General features: G+C 43.8%; 1 protein-coding gene across 4 annotated transcripts in view; it reads left to right on the top strand.

The window, feature by feature from the left end:
- The window catches only part of LOC126262288 (TBC1 domain family member 31), a 296,133-nt gene that overhangs the window by 984 nt on the left and 281,576 nt on the right, over positions 1-13,573 (top strand). The window lies entirely within an intron of this gene.

Raw genomic sequence — 13,573 nt, 5'->3', positions numbered from 1 at the left:
AGTCTCTTCCAATGATTACAGTATTATTAGGGAATTTAGGTACAAGTGAACTGACATTTTCTCTAAAGTCTTCGTTTTCAACAGGAGGAAAATCAGGTGGCTGATAGAAGGACTCTGTCATAACTTTTTGCCCACCCCTGGTATTGAGTCTTGCCTAAACAGTCTCACTTGGGGCTTCAATTTTTGTCTCGGTGGATATGAATTTCTTGCCTCCTGTGAGAAAAATGCCACTTCCATTTCTCATTTTACTATCCATTCAGAATATGCTTAAATTTTCCACATAGATCTCGCTATTTTTAGTGTCACTTTTCTCAGCTTTCTGTGCCTAATATTATGTGAACTTAAGTGCTTTTTAGAGGCACTTCAAACTCTAGGACTATATTGCGAATGCTTCAGCAATTATCCTCTAGAATTTTCGTATGCTCATCTGCAGGAGGCATTTATTTGGATCTTATACTGATATATATGGGTTTCCTACAGCTATCGTTAACTGTATTGAGTTGAGAATTGCCTATTGTAAAATGTCATTCTTTGCAGACCATACACAGTCAGTTACTTGCGTAGCTGCCTTGATGTGTAGTGCACATGTTACCTATTTGATCCAAGTATGACCTTGGAGCGTAGATGTCGGGCATTATTTGTTCCAATGTGCACCACAATCTGTAGTTGGTTGCACACTGTTGAAACACAGTCATGACAAAAACATATTAGATACAGTGGCAACAAATACAATACAGAGCAGATTACAAATGCTAATGTACTTACCTACAGCACATGGTGGAAGAACGATATATGCAAAGCAGATCCCACCGATAGGCAAAGCTTTAAAGAGAAGGTCTGCCTAGAAACCTGCACCATAATGTAGATGACACAAACTTTCCGAAGAAACTTAAAGACTATGTTACTGAAAAGGAATTTTACAGTGTTAAAGGGTATTTGCTAACATAAATTTGTGTATGTTGTTCTTTATAATCAATGATGATAGAGAGTGTAATCAGAATGGTTGCTCCTTAAGATATAACTGACAGTGAATGTTTTCTGTTTTTGGTGAGTTCTATTTTACATACACTTTTGCTGTATATAGTGTAATCCTACAGGATCAAATAAAGTTCAGTTTGATTTAACCTAACCTCTACAGTAAAGATGTCAGCTATAACTGACCAAGAGGCAGTAGCGACTATGATTACCAAAGTACAAATGGCAACTAAAGAAGTAGGAAGACCTAAATATTCAGTAAATTGCATGAAATTGTTTTGTTTCATATCTCGTGGAATAAGTCGAAAGATTTAGCACTTGGTAGGATCATGTAGAGGAACTGTAGCTCTAGTTTAGAAAAATAGAGAAACAAGCACTGGATAGATATGTACCTAGTGGAACAATTCATAATGGAATATACCCTCCATTGTATGCAGCTACATCTATCTTTATAGTTTGCAAAACACTGTGAAGTGAATAGCAGAGGGTAGCCCTCACTGTACCATTTATTAGGGTTTTTTCCCATTCCATTCACGTATGGAGCACAGGAAGAGTGTTTGTTTGAATATTGTTTACATGCCTGTGTGTGTGTGTGTGTGTGTGTGTGTGTGTGTGTGTGTGTGTGTGTGCCGCAATTAATCTGCTTCTCTTCACGATCCTTAAGAGAACAATATATAGGGTTTTGTAGTATATTCCTAGAGATATCATTTAAAGCCAGTTCTTGAAGCTTTGTAAGGAAGCTTTCTCAGCATAGTTTGCATCTATCGTCAACAATCTGCCAGTTCAGTTTCATCAGCATTTCTGTGACACTCTTCCTGGGTAAAACAAATCTCTGACCTTTTGTACTGCCCTCCCCGATATCGTCTGTTAGTCTTGTAAAGAAAAGTGTAGGGCTATAGACAAGTAGTTTATATGCAGAATGAAATGTCAAAATGGAAATATGTGAATCCTTTGATGACTATAACAGAATTTTATGAAAAGGCCTCATAAAACCCATATAATTCTGGTTATATGCAAAGGCTACCAGTAGCATGAAAGTCCATGCTCAGATACTAATGTGTGATACAGGAGCCCAGATAGAGGCTAGCTTGAGGCAGAAGGAAATATTGAACTCCACTTTCAGATATTCAATTATGAAGGTAGATCGTAGAGTACTATCCAAGTTTAATTCTCACACCATTGAAAACGTGAGTTATATACTGATATTAGCACTGTGACACTAAGAAGCAACTGAAATTGTTAAAACTGAATCAGATTCCACACAGAATTTTCCATCTGGACTAGCCCGTATTTTTTTTTTTTTTTTATTTTTTTAATCTTGGTATACTACAGATATCTTGAATCAGAAGCTGTACCCATTTTTTGAAAACTCTTACAGGCCTCACCATAAACAAAATGGGTAGCGTAAGTGGCCCACAATACTTCTGCCAAACACCTATTGACATCTTCTGTTGTAGAGTCTTGGAACACATTCTGAACTCATACGTAATAAGGAATTTTGAACAGAACTACCTACATCATGTCAACCAGCATGGATTCCAGATACGTAAGTCATACAAAACCTAACTTGGTTTTTTCACGTGGCACCTTAAAAGCCATGGTAAAAGCAATAGGTGGAAGCAGTATTCCTTCAATTCTGAAAATCTTTTGGTTCAGTATCACCCAAAGCTTATGAACAAAAACACCGCCTGTGAGCTGTCAAATTAAATTTGTGCCTGGGTTGAGGGTTTCATGATAAAGAAGATGCAGCGTGTTGTTTTGGATGAAGAGTTTTCAATAGATGCAGAAGTACTGTAAGGCATGGGTCCAGGAAAGTATATCATGAGATCTTTTACTGTTTGTGTTTTGTGATAATCTAGCAGAGAATAGTAATAGTAATCTCAGACATTTGACAGATCATACAGGTATTTGTAATGAAAAACTGCTACTTTTGAAAAAGTTGCCAAAATCTTCTCATAAGTTTTCAGAGCAGTGCTAAGATTGAAAATTTGTTTAAATGTTCATAAATGTAAAATTGTGCACTTACCACAAGCAAAAATGAAGTATCATATCGAAAAATTCTATAAAATCAATGAGTCACGATTAGAATCAGTTAACTAATACAAATATTTGGGTGTGGGAAATAAAATGTGATGATCATGTAGACTCAGTCGTAGGTGAAGTGTATGACAGGCCTTGATTCATTGGTTGCATACTGAAAAAATAGTCAGTCTTCAGAAGAGGTTTCGTACGAACTAACTCTTTTTGGAATATTCCTGAAGTATAGGGGATGCATACTACACATGGTAAATGATGGAACACTGTATGACACAAAGTAGGGCACTGTTGTTTTTTTTTTTTTAAAAAAACCTTCAACGGGCAAATGGTTGCAGATAAACATCAGTTATCCCATAAGAGTCTATTTAACATGTTTCAGGGGCCAGTATTAAGTGAGGAATCAAGGAATACTTTACAGCCCCCTGCAAATTACAACTGCTAGGACATTGAAAATAAGATCAGGTCAATTACAATGCACACAGAGGCATTTTGGCAGTCATTCCTATCCTGCTCCATAATGGAAGTACAGATTCCATCATTAGCTTTTGTCTCAACAGTCTCTCTTGCTGACTCGTGTGTGTGTGTGTGTGTGTGTGTGTGTGTGTGTGTGTGTGTGTGTGTGTGTGTGTGTGTGTATTTTTTTGTCACTGGTCCTTCAAATTGCTTATGATTCTGTGTCGCTTCATAATGTATTGCCGCATTTTATTGCTACTGAGTCTGACTCAACTACGATCCTTACGAACATGAACTTAAAGTTGTCGTAGCAGATTTATCTGTAGTGTAGTCCAAGCTCTATTTCTGCTCCATATTTAGTGCACTTTTTGTTTTAAATAACTGAAACAGCCAGGTGAATTCAAAAAATGTATATTACATAACAGACAAGTCTCTGACAATTTTTATGCATATAATGAACATATGTTATAAGATCAACTATGAGAAATGTGAGGAAAGGGGGCATTACATAGCTCTTATGAGGAGAACCTCGAAGCCTAAAGACAGACCACATAGCACCTGTTTTGTTTGATCATGAACTCTTCTGCATGTGTAATATTTGGCCTTTAATATTGGCTCAAAGGAACCATTTGAGGATCACTTCTTGCAGTCAGAGGGAGATAGTTGGAGGGGAAATGATTCTCATGCTGCAGTGTTTCATAAGTAGGTTTACAATATGTGCTGATGTATTAGAACTTAAAACACAGGAAAGACATTCTAGACAATCCAACTCCCCTGTGCAAGAAGCCAACTGCCTCCACAGAAAGGAAAACCTCTGTATCAAGAAGGTATGAGGCAGCGTGATGTCCTGTGTGGAGCATAAATACCACTTCTCATTTCCCCCTGCAGGTCCGGGTGCTAGAATAGGCCCTCCATTTTTCAAAATTTTCCCAAAGAGTGAGCCAATTGGGGAAGAGTGCCTTACATGGTGCATAGTGTCCATCTTGTACTGAGACCTCTCGCATCCTTCATCGATGTGGATCTGTACTTCCACTTCTTCTCCAGCTGTTGGGCGAGGTCACCCTCCTAGGTGCATTTTCCTCCATCCTCTGTGCAGTATTGCTTTCTGCGCTGTTGACGATAACCGACTTCTTAGCTCATTTGCACCTGATATCCAGCACGGTAGCCACAACGGAGGAGGTAACCATGCGTTAACCACTTATGGCCAACGTGGAGCTGGCAGAGGACAACTGATTCCCTGTGAGGGGACCGCATGAAAGACTTCCACACAATCGTAGTCTCCTTAATGACACGCAGTTTGTTGTGCTGACTGCTATGCCATTCCGTCTCCCATAGCCAAAAAACCATGTAGTGTAAGACACAACGCAGGTCAGTTTTGGAGATGCCCATCTCCAGAAGCGGTATCCGCGTAGCCTGTTTGGCCACCCTGTCAGTAAGTTCGTTGCCTGGGATTTCAGTGTGTCCTGGGGTCCACACAAACAACACTAAATGACGGGACCATTCCAGGGCATACATGGACTCTTGAATGGATGCTAAGAAAGGATGGCGAGGGTAGCACTGGTTGATAGCTTGTAGGCTGCTCAAGGAGTCAGTACACAGGAGAAATGACTCGCCAGGGCATGAGCGGATGTGCTCAGTAGCACAAGATATGGCCACCAGCTCTGCAGTGAAAACACTGCAGCCATCTGGCAAGGAGTGCTGTTCAATATGTCCTCCAAGAACATACACAAAGCCTACGTCAACGTCAGCCATCGAGCCGTTGGTGTAAACAACTTCATGGCCCCGGTACATGTCGAGAATCAAGAGGAAGTCATAGCAGAGAGCTGCAGGGTTAACGGAGTCCTTAGGGCCAAGCGAAAGGTCCAGAAGAATCTGCGGCCTATGTGTACACCATGGAGGTGTATGCGGATGGACCTGGATGAGAGGTGGTAAAGGGAAGGACTCCAGTTCAGACAGACGGGCCGACAATGCGGGAGATGAACCGCCATGATTGGGAAAAGGAGACGGTAATTCAGATGCGCAGGAGAACTACGAACGTATGCAACGTAACTGGCGAGCAGTTGTGCATGCCTAACCTTCAATGGAGGGACTCCGACGTCCACCAGGACACTGGTTATCGGAATCGTTCTAAAAGCTCCAGTCGCTGGGAAAATGCCACAGTGGTGCACAGGATCAAGTACATGCAACGCTGAGGGCGCTGCCAAACCGTAAACCAGACACCTGTAGTCAAGGCAGGATTGAGCAAGGGCTTTGTAGAACTGCAGCAGAGTAGAGCAATCTGCACCCCAGTTGGTGTTGCTCAGGCAGAGGAGGGCATTGAGGTGCTGCCAGCACTTCCGCTTAAGCTGATGAAGGTGAGGTAGCCAAGCCAATCGGGCATTAAAACCAGTCCTGTGAATCGATATATCTCTATTACACAGTGAGGATCGTCATTAACATAAAGTTCAGGTTCCAGATGAACAGTATGATGCCGACAGAAGTTCATGAGACACAACTTCGTGGTTGAAGTCACCCACATACAGAGAAGGGGAGAGCGACAGCCCTACAGCTGCTGCTAGGCCGTTAATGGCCACTAAAACTAGAGATATACTCAATATGGAGCCCTGCGGAACACCATTCTCCTGAATATGGGGGGACTATGAGAGTCACCAACTTGGACACGGAAAGTACAGAGTGACAGGAAGTTTTGGATACAAATCGGGAGAGGGCCTCAGAGACCTCACTCATACAATGTAGGAAGGATATGATGTCGCTAGGTTGTGTCGTATGCTTTATGTAAGTCAAAAAAAGATGGCAACAAGGTGTTGGTGTCTGGAAAACGCTGTTCGGAAGGCAGATTCGAGGGACACAAGATTTCAGTGGTAGAGTGCCCCTGGGGGAAGCCGCGCTAACATGAAGCCAGTAGGCCACAAGACTCCAGGACCCAACACAACCGCCAACACACCACACACTCCAGCAGCTTACAAACAACGTTGGTGAGGATGATGGGTCGATAGATATCCACATCAAGCGGATTTTTACTGGGTTTAAGCACCAGAATGATGGTGCTCTCCCACCATTGTGATGAAAAGACACCATCGCACCAGATCCAGTTGAGATGTTTAATCATCAGGCTGTGGATCCAATCCGACCCAGGAGCTGTGTCGGAGCATTGTGCATGGGCACTGAGGAGCTCGCACTCTGTGAATGGGGCGTTATAGTGTTCCCTGTAGCATGTAGTGAATGAGAGGATTTTCCTAACCATCCACCGTTGGAGGGCGCAAAAGGCTGGGGGTACTTCTCCAATGCAGATGCTTGAGCATAGTGTCAGCAAAGTCTTTGGGAATTGCATTTGCGTCGGTAGAGAGCATGCCATTGATGTTAACCAATTATTCAAAAACAGTCTTAATCACATTTATTATTATTATTATACCGCCAACCGGTTTCAACCCGACGTAGGGGTCATCTTCTGGGCGTTTACACCATTGGTCGACTGCTGGTGGTGTCACTCCTGTCTACATAACAGCAGGAAACTATGTAGACAGGAGTGACCCCACCAGCAGTCGACCAATGGTGTAAACACCCAGAAGATGACACCTACGTTGAGTTGAAACTGGTTGGCAGTATAATAATAATAATAATAATAATAATAAATGCAATTAAGACTGTTTTTGAATAATTGATTAATCATAGTAATTGCTGCTTCATCTACACAACCATGTTGTCCAAAAATTGATGTTAATGCCAGGGACACCTGTTGGGGTCTGGTACCCAAAAAAACGTCTGATCTTTGACCAGTCTTGGGAAGGAGATGTATGGCACCCAATGGTTGACACATACTTCTCCCAACACTCCCGTTTCCGTCGTCAGTTGCTCTAGGGAAGGGTGCCACTTACGTCGCTTAAGAGCTCGCCGAAGCTCTTTAATTGCCTCAGCGACATCCAGCGACCACCAAGGGACTGTCTTTCACCAAGGGACATCACAGAGAATGAGGGATCACATTATCTGCCTCAGAAACTATTGTTGTAGTGACCTGCTCAGTCACAACATCGATAGCAACACATGGGGGAGATTCAACGGTGACAGCAGAGTTGAAGGCTACCCAGTCTGCCTTGTTTAAAGCCCATCTGGGTAGGGGTCCATGGGCATGATGTTGAATAGCGACAGGAAGACGGGGAAGTGGTCACTACCACACAGGTTGTCGTGTGCTCTCCAATGGATAGATGGGAGAAGGCCAGGACTGCAAACAAAGAGATCAATGGCTGAATATGTTCCATGTGCCATACTGAAATGTGTGGGGGCACCTGTATTTAAGAAGCAGAGGTCGAGATGTGACAGTAAATTTTCGACATTCCTACCTTGGCCAGTAAGTATGGTGCCACCCCACAAGGGGTTATGCGTGTTAAAATCTCCCAAAAGTAGGAAAGGTTTAGGGAGTTGATCAATCAGTGCAGCCAATAAGTTCAGGGTTACTGCACCATCTGGAGGAAGATATACACTGTGGAAGGATTTCTTGTGTCATCCTTATCCCGACAGTCACAGCTTAAAGAGGGGTTTGAAAGGGGCACATGTTCACTACTTACTGAGTTCAGGACATACGAGGGTCAGTCAAAAAGTAATGCCTCCTATTTTTTTTTCTACGTTTAATTGTCAGGAAATTTAAATGCAATTACATAGGTTGAAAACCACAACATTGAGGATCATTTTGTCATTTTTCAATGTAATCTCCGCCCATCTCTACAGTTTTGGTCCATCTTTGAACAAGGGCATGTATCCCAGCACGGTAAAAATCACAGCTCTGCTTCCTAAGCCATTGACGCACGGATGTTTTGACGGCCTCCTCATCTTCAAAATGAATCCCACGATGAGCTTCTTTTAGTGGCCCGAACAGATGGAAGTCTGATGGTGCCAGGTCAGGGCTGTATGGGGGATGAGGCAAAACTTCCCATCCAATTTTGACAATCTCGTCAGAGGTGTGACGACTGGTGTGTGGTCTTGCATTGTCATGCAAAAGAAGAACATCTGCCATTGATTTTGTTGGGCGAACTCGCTGAAGACGTGCTTTAAGTTTTTTGAGGGTTGTGACGTATTGAACAGAATTTATTGTGCATCCCTGCTCCAAAAAATCAACCAGAATCACACCCTCTGTATCCCAGAAAACTGTTGCCATAACTTTCCCTGCCGATCGCACAGTTTTGAATTTTTTCTTCCTCGGCGAGCTTGTGTGACGCCACTCCATTGACTGCCTCTTTGATTCGGGTTCAAAAAAATGCACCCATGTTTCGTCCCCGGTCACAATTTTTTTCAGAAACTCATCTCCCTCCAAACGGAAGCGCTGCAAGTGTTGGGAGGCTATTGTTTTCCTTGCCTCTTTATTCTGATTGGTTAACATTCTTGGAACCCACCGTGCACAAACTTTTGAGTACCCCAATTGTTTAATAATCGTGATCACACTGCCTTTACTAAGAGAAATAATGCGACACACTTCATCTGCAGTCACCCGACGGTCACCACGAATGATGTCATCAACTTGCTGAATGTTGTGTGGAGTCACTGCACTCACCGGCCTGCCGCTCCGCTTTTCGTCAGTCAACGGTGTTTGCCCTTCAGCTTCCTTACAACGACGAACCCATCGTCTAACAGTGCTGACATCCACTGTCACAACACCATACACCTTCTTCAGTCTTTCATGAATGCGTATGGGCGTTTCACCTTCTGCATTCAAGAATTCAATCACACAACGCTGTCTCAAACGAACATCGATGTCGGCCATCTTACAAACTTCTGCTGTGCTGCCACCTGTTGACACAGAAAGTTACTACTGCAGTGGATTGCAGAAGAAGGTTTGAGGAATGGCGCCAAATTCAAATTTGTCACTTAACTTAATTTCTTTAAGTAGAAAAAAAAATGGGAGGCATTACTTTTTGACCGACCCTCGTATATGCAAACTCCGCCTGTCACTCTATTATAGTCGCTACGGTTCCTGTAATATCCGTTATAGCCATGGAGGGCAAGGGTCCGCATTGCCGGGAACCAGGTTTCCTGGAGGGCAATGAAGAAAGCGGGTGTAAAGCTTAACAGTTGCCAGAGCTCAGCCAGGCGGTGGAAAACACTGCCACCATTCCACTGGATGATTACATGATCGTGAGACTGGGAAGGCATGAAACACTGAATGAGGCACTCAACACTTCAGTGTCACCTGCTGCCACCAGATGAGTACCTGTGCGATCGACATACATTGTGTCTGAGGGCCCACCAAGATCTAGGTCCTCAGTGGATACCAGAACCTCCACCTCATCCTCAGACAAAGAGCTTGTAGGTAGTCGTGGTGTGGGTGCCACTGCAGTGCCTTGGTTCTTGTGGGTCTTTTTATTTTTAGGTTTCTCTGGCTGCTCCTTAGGTTCTTCCAGTTGGGAGGACCGTGAAGCCCTACGACCAGCTACCTGCGGTTGCTTCAGCCACTGGTGAGTGTCAGCATTGCCACTGGTAGGAACCTGGGAAGGGAGTGACCCAAGGGATTCCTTCATGGTGAGAGGAGCCGAAGAACACTTACGTTTCTCTGGCTGAGAAGTGAGGTCTGACCACCCCGATGGTTGGGGGGGGGGGGGGGTTGCTCCTGAAATAGATTGTGCAGGAACAGGGAGGGAAGTGTCCCCACCATCAAGGGGACAGGTGGAGTCTGACGGCTCTGAGAGCCAACTGTAGGTGGCAGAACGGAAGATGGTAGAACCGGAGTCATAGCGGCGGTGTAGGTTGACGTCTCATATTTCCTCTCAGTGTAGGTCAGTCAGTCCTGGGTCTTCTATTCCATTATTTTTCTTTCTTGCTGAAGAATCCTGCAGTCTGGTAAGCAAGGCAAATGGTGCTCTCTGCAGTTGACACAGGTGGGAGGTGGGGCACAGGGAGTATTGGCATGTGAAGGCCCTCCACAATCCTGACAGGTGATGCTGGAAGTACAGCAGGAAGATATATGGCCAAACTTCCAGCATGGGGGGAGGGATATATGGCTTTACATCACAGTGGTAGACCACCACCTTGAGCTTCTCAGGAAATATGTCACCCTCGAAGGCCAAGATGAAGGCATCGGTGGCAACCCGATTATCCCTTGGACCCCGGTGGACGAACTGGACGAAATGGACACCTCACTGCTCTAAATTGTCATGCAGCTCATCGTCAGACTGAAAAAGAAGGTCCTTCTGAAATATGATACCCTTGGCCATAATTAAGCTCTTACGGGGTGTGATGGAAACAGAAACATCTTGTCACAGGCGAGTAGTGCCCGTGACTGGGCTGAGGATGCTGTTTTGATCAAGACCGACCCTGACCGCAATTTGAACAAGCTCTCCAACTCCCCAAACTTGTCCTCTAAATGCTCACAAAAAATTGAGGTTTCATTGACAAGGAAGATTCCCCAACAACTCTCATACATATGAGTTACTGGGGTGAATAAGCTTCACTGCCATCCTTAGCCTGGCGTTCCTCCCATGGTGTGGACAAGGGAGGGAGGGGCAAACAATTTGGAGTCATATTTCTTAGCATCGAAGTTAGACCTTGACCACTTAGAGACTGCTAGTGTTTGATCACCAGCAAGAGATGACGTACTACAATTCATGGTGTGTCATCCGCCCTGATGCCACCCACTCCGACCAGGGGCCATCCCAACAGGTGCCACACAGCCACAGCAAAGGCCATGTGGCAGGATGGCCATTGCTGGGAGTCCCGATGCCCCAGGGTGATGGGCATCTACTCCTTGGCATACATGGGTAGTTAACGGCTCAGTCATCAGCAAAGCAATTCCCGTGTAGTCAGCAGGCTACAATGTACAGGACCCATCTTGGTGTCGCTGTGGCTCACAAATGGCGGTTGTCCACCTCTTGCTGGACTGCTCTTGCTAAACCACTCTGTGGTGGACTTTTAAATTTCTCAGCACCCTGCCTTCGGTGTTGGGTGACAATGCCTCAACAGAGCTTTAGTTTTACGTTTTATTCACGAGGGTGGGTTTTATCATTTGATCTAAGTTTTAGCACATGTCCTTTGTCCCTCTGTGTCCTCCACCCTTGTGATATTAGACCTTCTGGTGTCAAACAGACCCGAACTATTTGAAACAGTTAACGCAGAACAGGGAATCAGCGATCACAAAGCAGTTATTGCATCAATGATTTCAGCCATAAATAGAAATATTATAAAAGGTAGGACGATTTTTCTGTTTAGCAAAAGTGACAAAAAGCAAATTTCAGAATACTTGACGGCTTAACACAAAAGTTTTATCTCAAGTACAGATAGTGTTGAGGATCAGTGGACAAAGTTCAAAACCATCGTACAATATGCATTAGATGAGTATGTGCCAAGCAAGATCGTAAGAGATGGAAAAGAGCCACCGTGGCACAACAACTGAGTTAGAAAACTGCTGTGGAAGCAAAGGGAAATTCACAGCAAACATAAACATAGCCAAAGCCTTGCAGACAAACAAAAATTTTGCGAAGCGAAATGTAGTGTGAGGAGGGCTATGCGAGAGTCGTTCAATGAATTCGAAAGTAAAGTTCTGTGTACTGACTTGGCAGAATATCCTAAGAAATTTTGGCCTTATGTAAAAGCGGTAGGTAGATCAAAACAAAATGTCCAGACACTCTGTGACCAAAATGGTACTGAAACAGAGGATGACCGACTAAAGGCCGAAATACTAAATGTCCTTTTCCAAAGCTGTTCCACAGAGGAAGACTGAACAGCAGTTCCTTCTCTAGATTGTCGCCCAGATGACAAAATGGTAGATATCAAAATAGATGACAGAGGGATAGAAAAACAATTAAAATTGCTCAAAAGAGGAAAGGCCGCTGGACCTGATGGGATACCAGTTCGATTTTATACAGAGTATGCGAAGGAACTTGCCCCCTTCTTGCAGCGGTGTATCGTAGGTCTCTAGAAGAGTGTAGTGTTCCAAAGGATTGGAATAGGTCACAGGTCATCCCCATTTTCAAGAAGGGATGTCGGAACAGATGTGCAGAACTATAGACCTATATCTCTAACGTCAATCAGTTGTAGAATTTTGGAACACGTATTATGTTAGAGTATAATGACTTTTCTGGAGATTAGAAATCTACTCTGTAGGAATCAGCATGGGTTTTGAAAAAGACGATCGTGTGAAACCCAGCTTGCGCTATTCGTCCACGAGACTCAGAGGGCCATAGACACGGGTTCCCAGGTAGGTTTCTTGACTTCCGCAAGGTGTTCGATACAGTTCCCCACATTCATTTAATGAACAAAGTAAGAGCATATGGACTATCAGACCAATTGCGTGATTGGATTGAAGAGTTCCTAGATAACAGAACGCAGCATGTCATTCTCAACGGAGAGAAGTCTTTCGAAGTGAGAGTGATTTCGGGTGTGCCGCAGGGGAGTGTTGTAGGACTGTTGCTATTCACAATATACATAAATGACCTTGTGGATAACATCGGAAGTTCACTGAGGCGTTTTGCGGATGATGCTGTGGTATATCGAGAGGTTGTAACAATGGAAAATTGTACTGAAATGCAGGAGGATCTGCAACGAATTGACGCATGGTGCAGGGAATAGCAATTGAATCCCAATGTAGACAAGTGTAATGTGCTGCGAATACATAGAAAGAAAGATCCTTTACCATTTAGCTACAATATAGCAGGTCAGCAACTGGAAGCAGTTAATTCCATAAATTATCTGGGAGTAGGCATTAGGAGTGATTTTAAAATGGAATGATAATATAAAGTAGATCGTCGGTAAAGCAGATGCCAGACTGAGATTCATTGGAAGAATCCTAAGGAAATGCAATCCGAAAACAAAAGAAGTAGGTTACAGTACACTTGTTAGCCCACTGCTTGAATATTGCTCACCAGTGTGGGATCCGTACCAGGTAGGGTTGATAGAAGTGATAGAGAAGATCCAATGGAGAGCAGCGCACTTCATTACAGGATCATTTAGTAATCGCGAAAGCATTATGGAGATGATAGATAAACTCCAGTGGAAGACTCTGCAAGAGAGACGCTCTGTAGCTCGGTACGGGCTTTTGTTGAAGTTTCGAGAACATACCTTCACCGAGGAGTCAAGCAGTATATTGCGAAGAGACCATGAGGATAAAATCAGAGAGATTAGAGCCCAC

The sequence above is a fragment of the Schistocerca nitens genome, chromosome 6 (genome assembly GCF_023898315.1).
Source record: "Schistocerca nitens isolate TAMUIC-IGC-003100 chromosome 6, iqSchNite1.1, whole genome shotgun sequence".
NCBI lineage: Eukaryota > Metazoa > Arthropoda > Insecta > Orthoptera > Acrididae > Schistocerca > Schistocerca nitens.
Note: the sequence above shows the minus strand (reverse complement) of the source record. Positions and strands in the feature narration are given on the sequence as shown.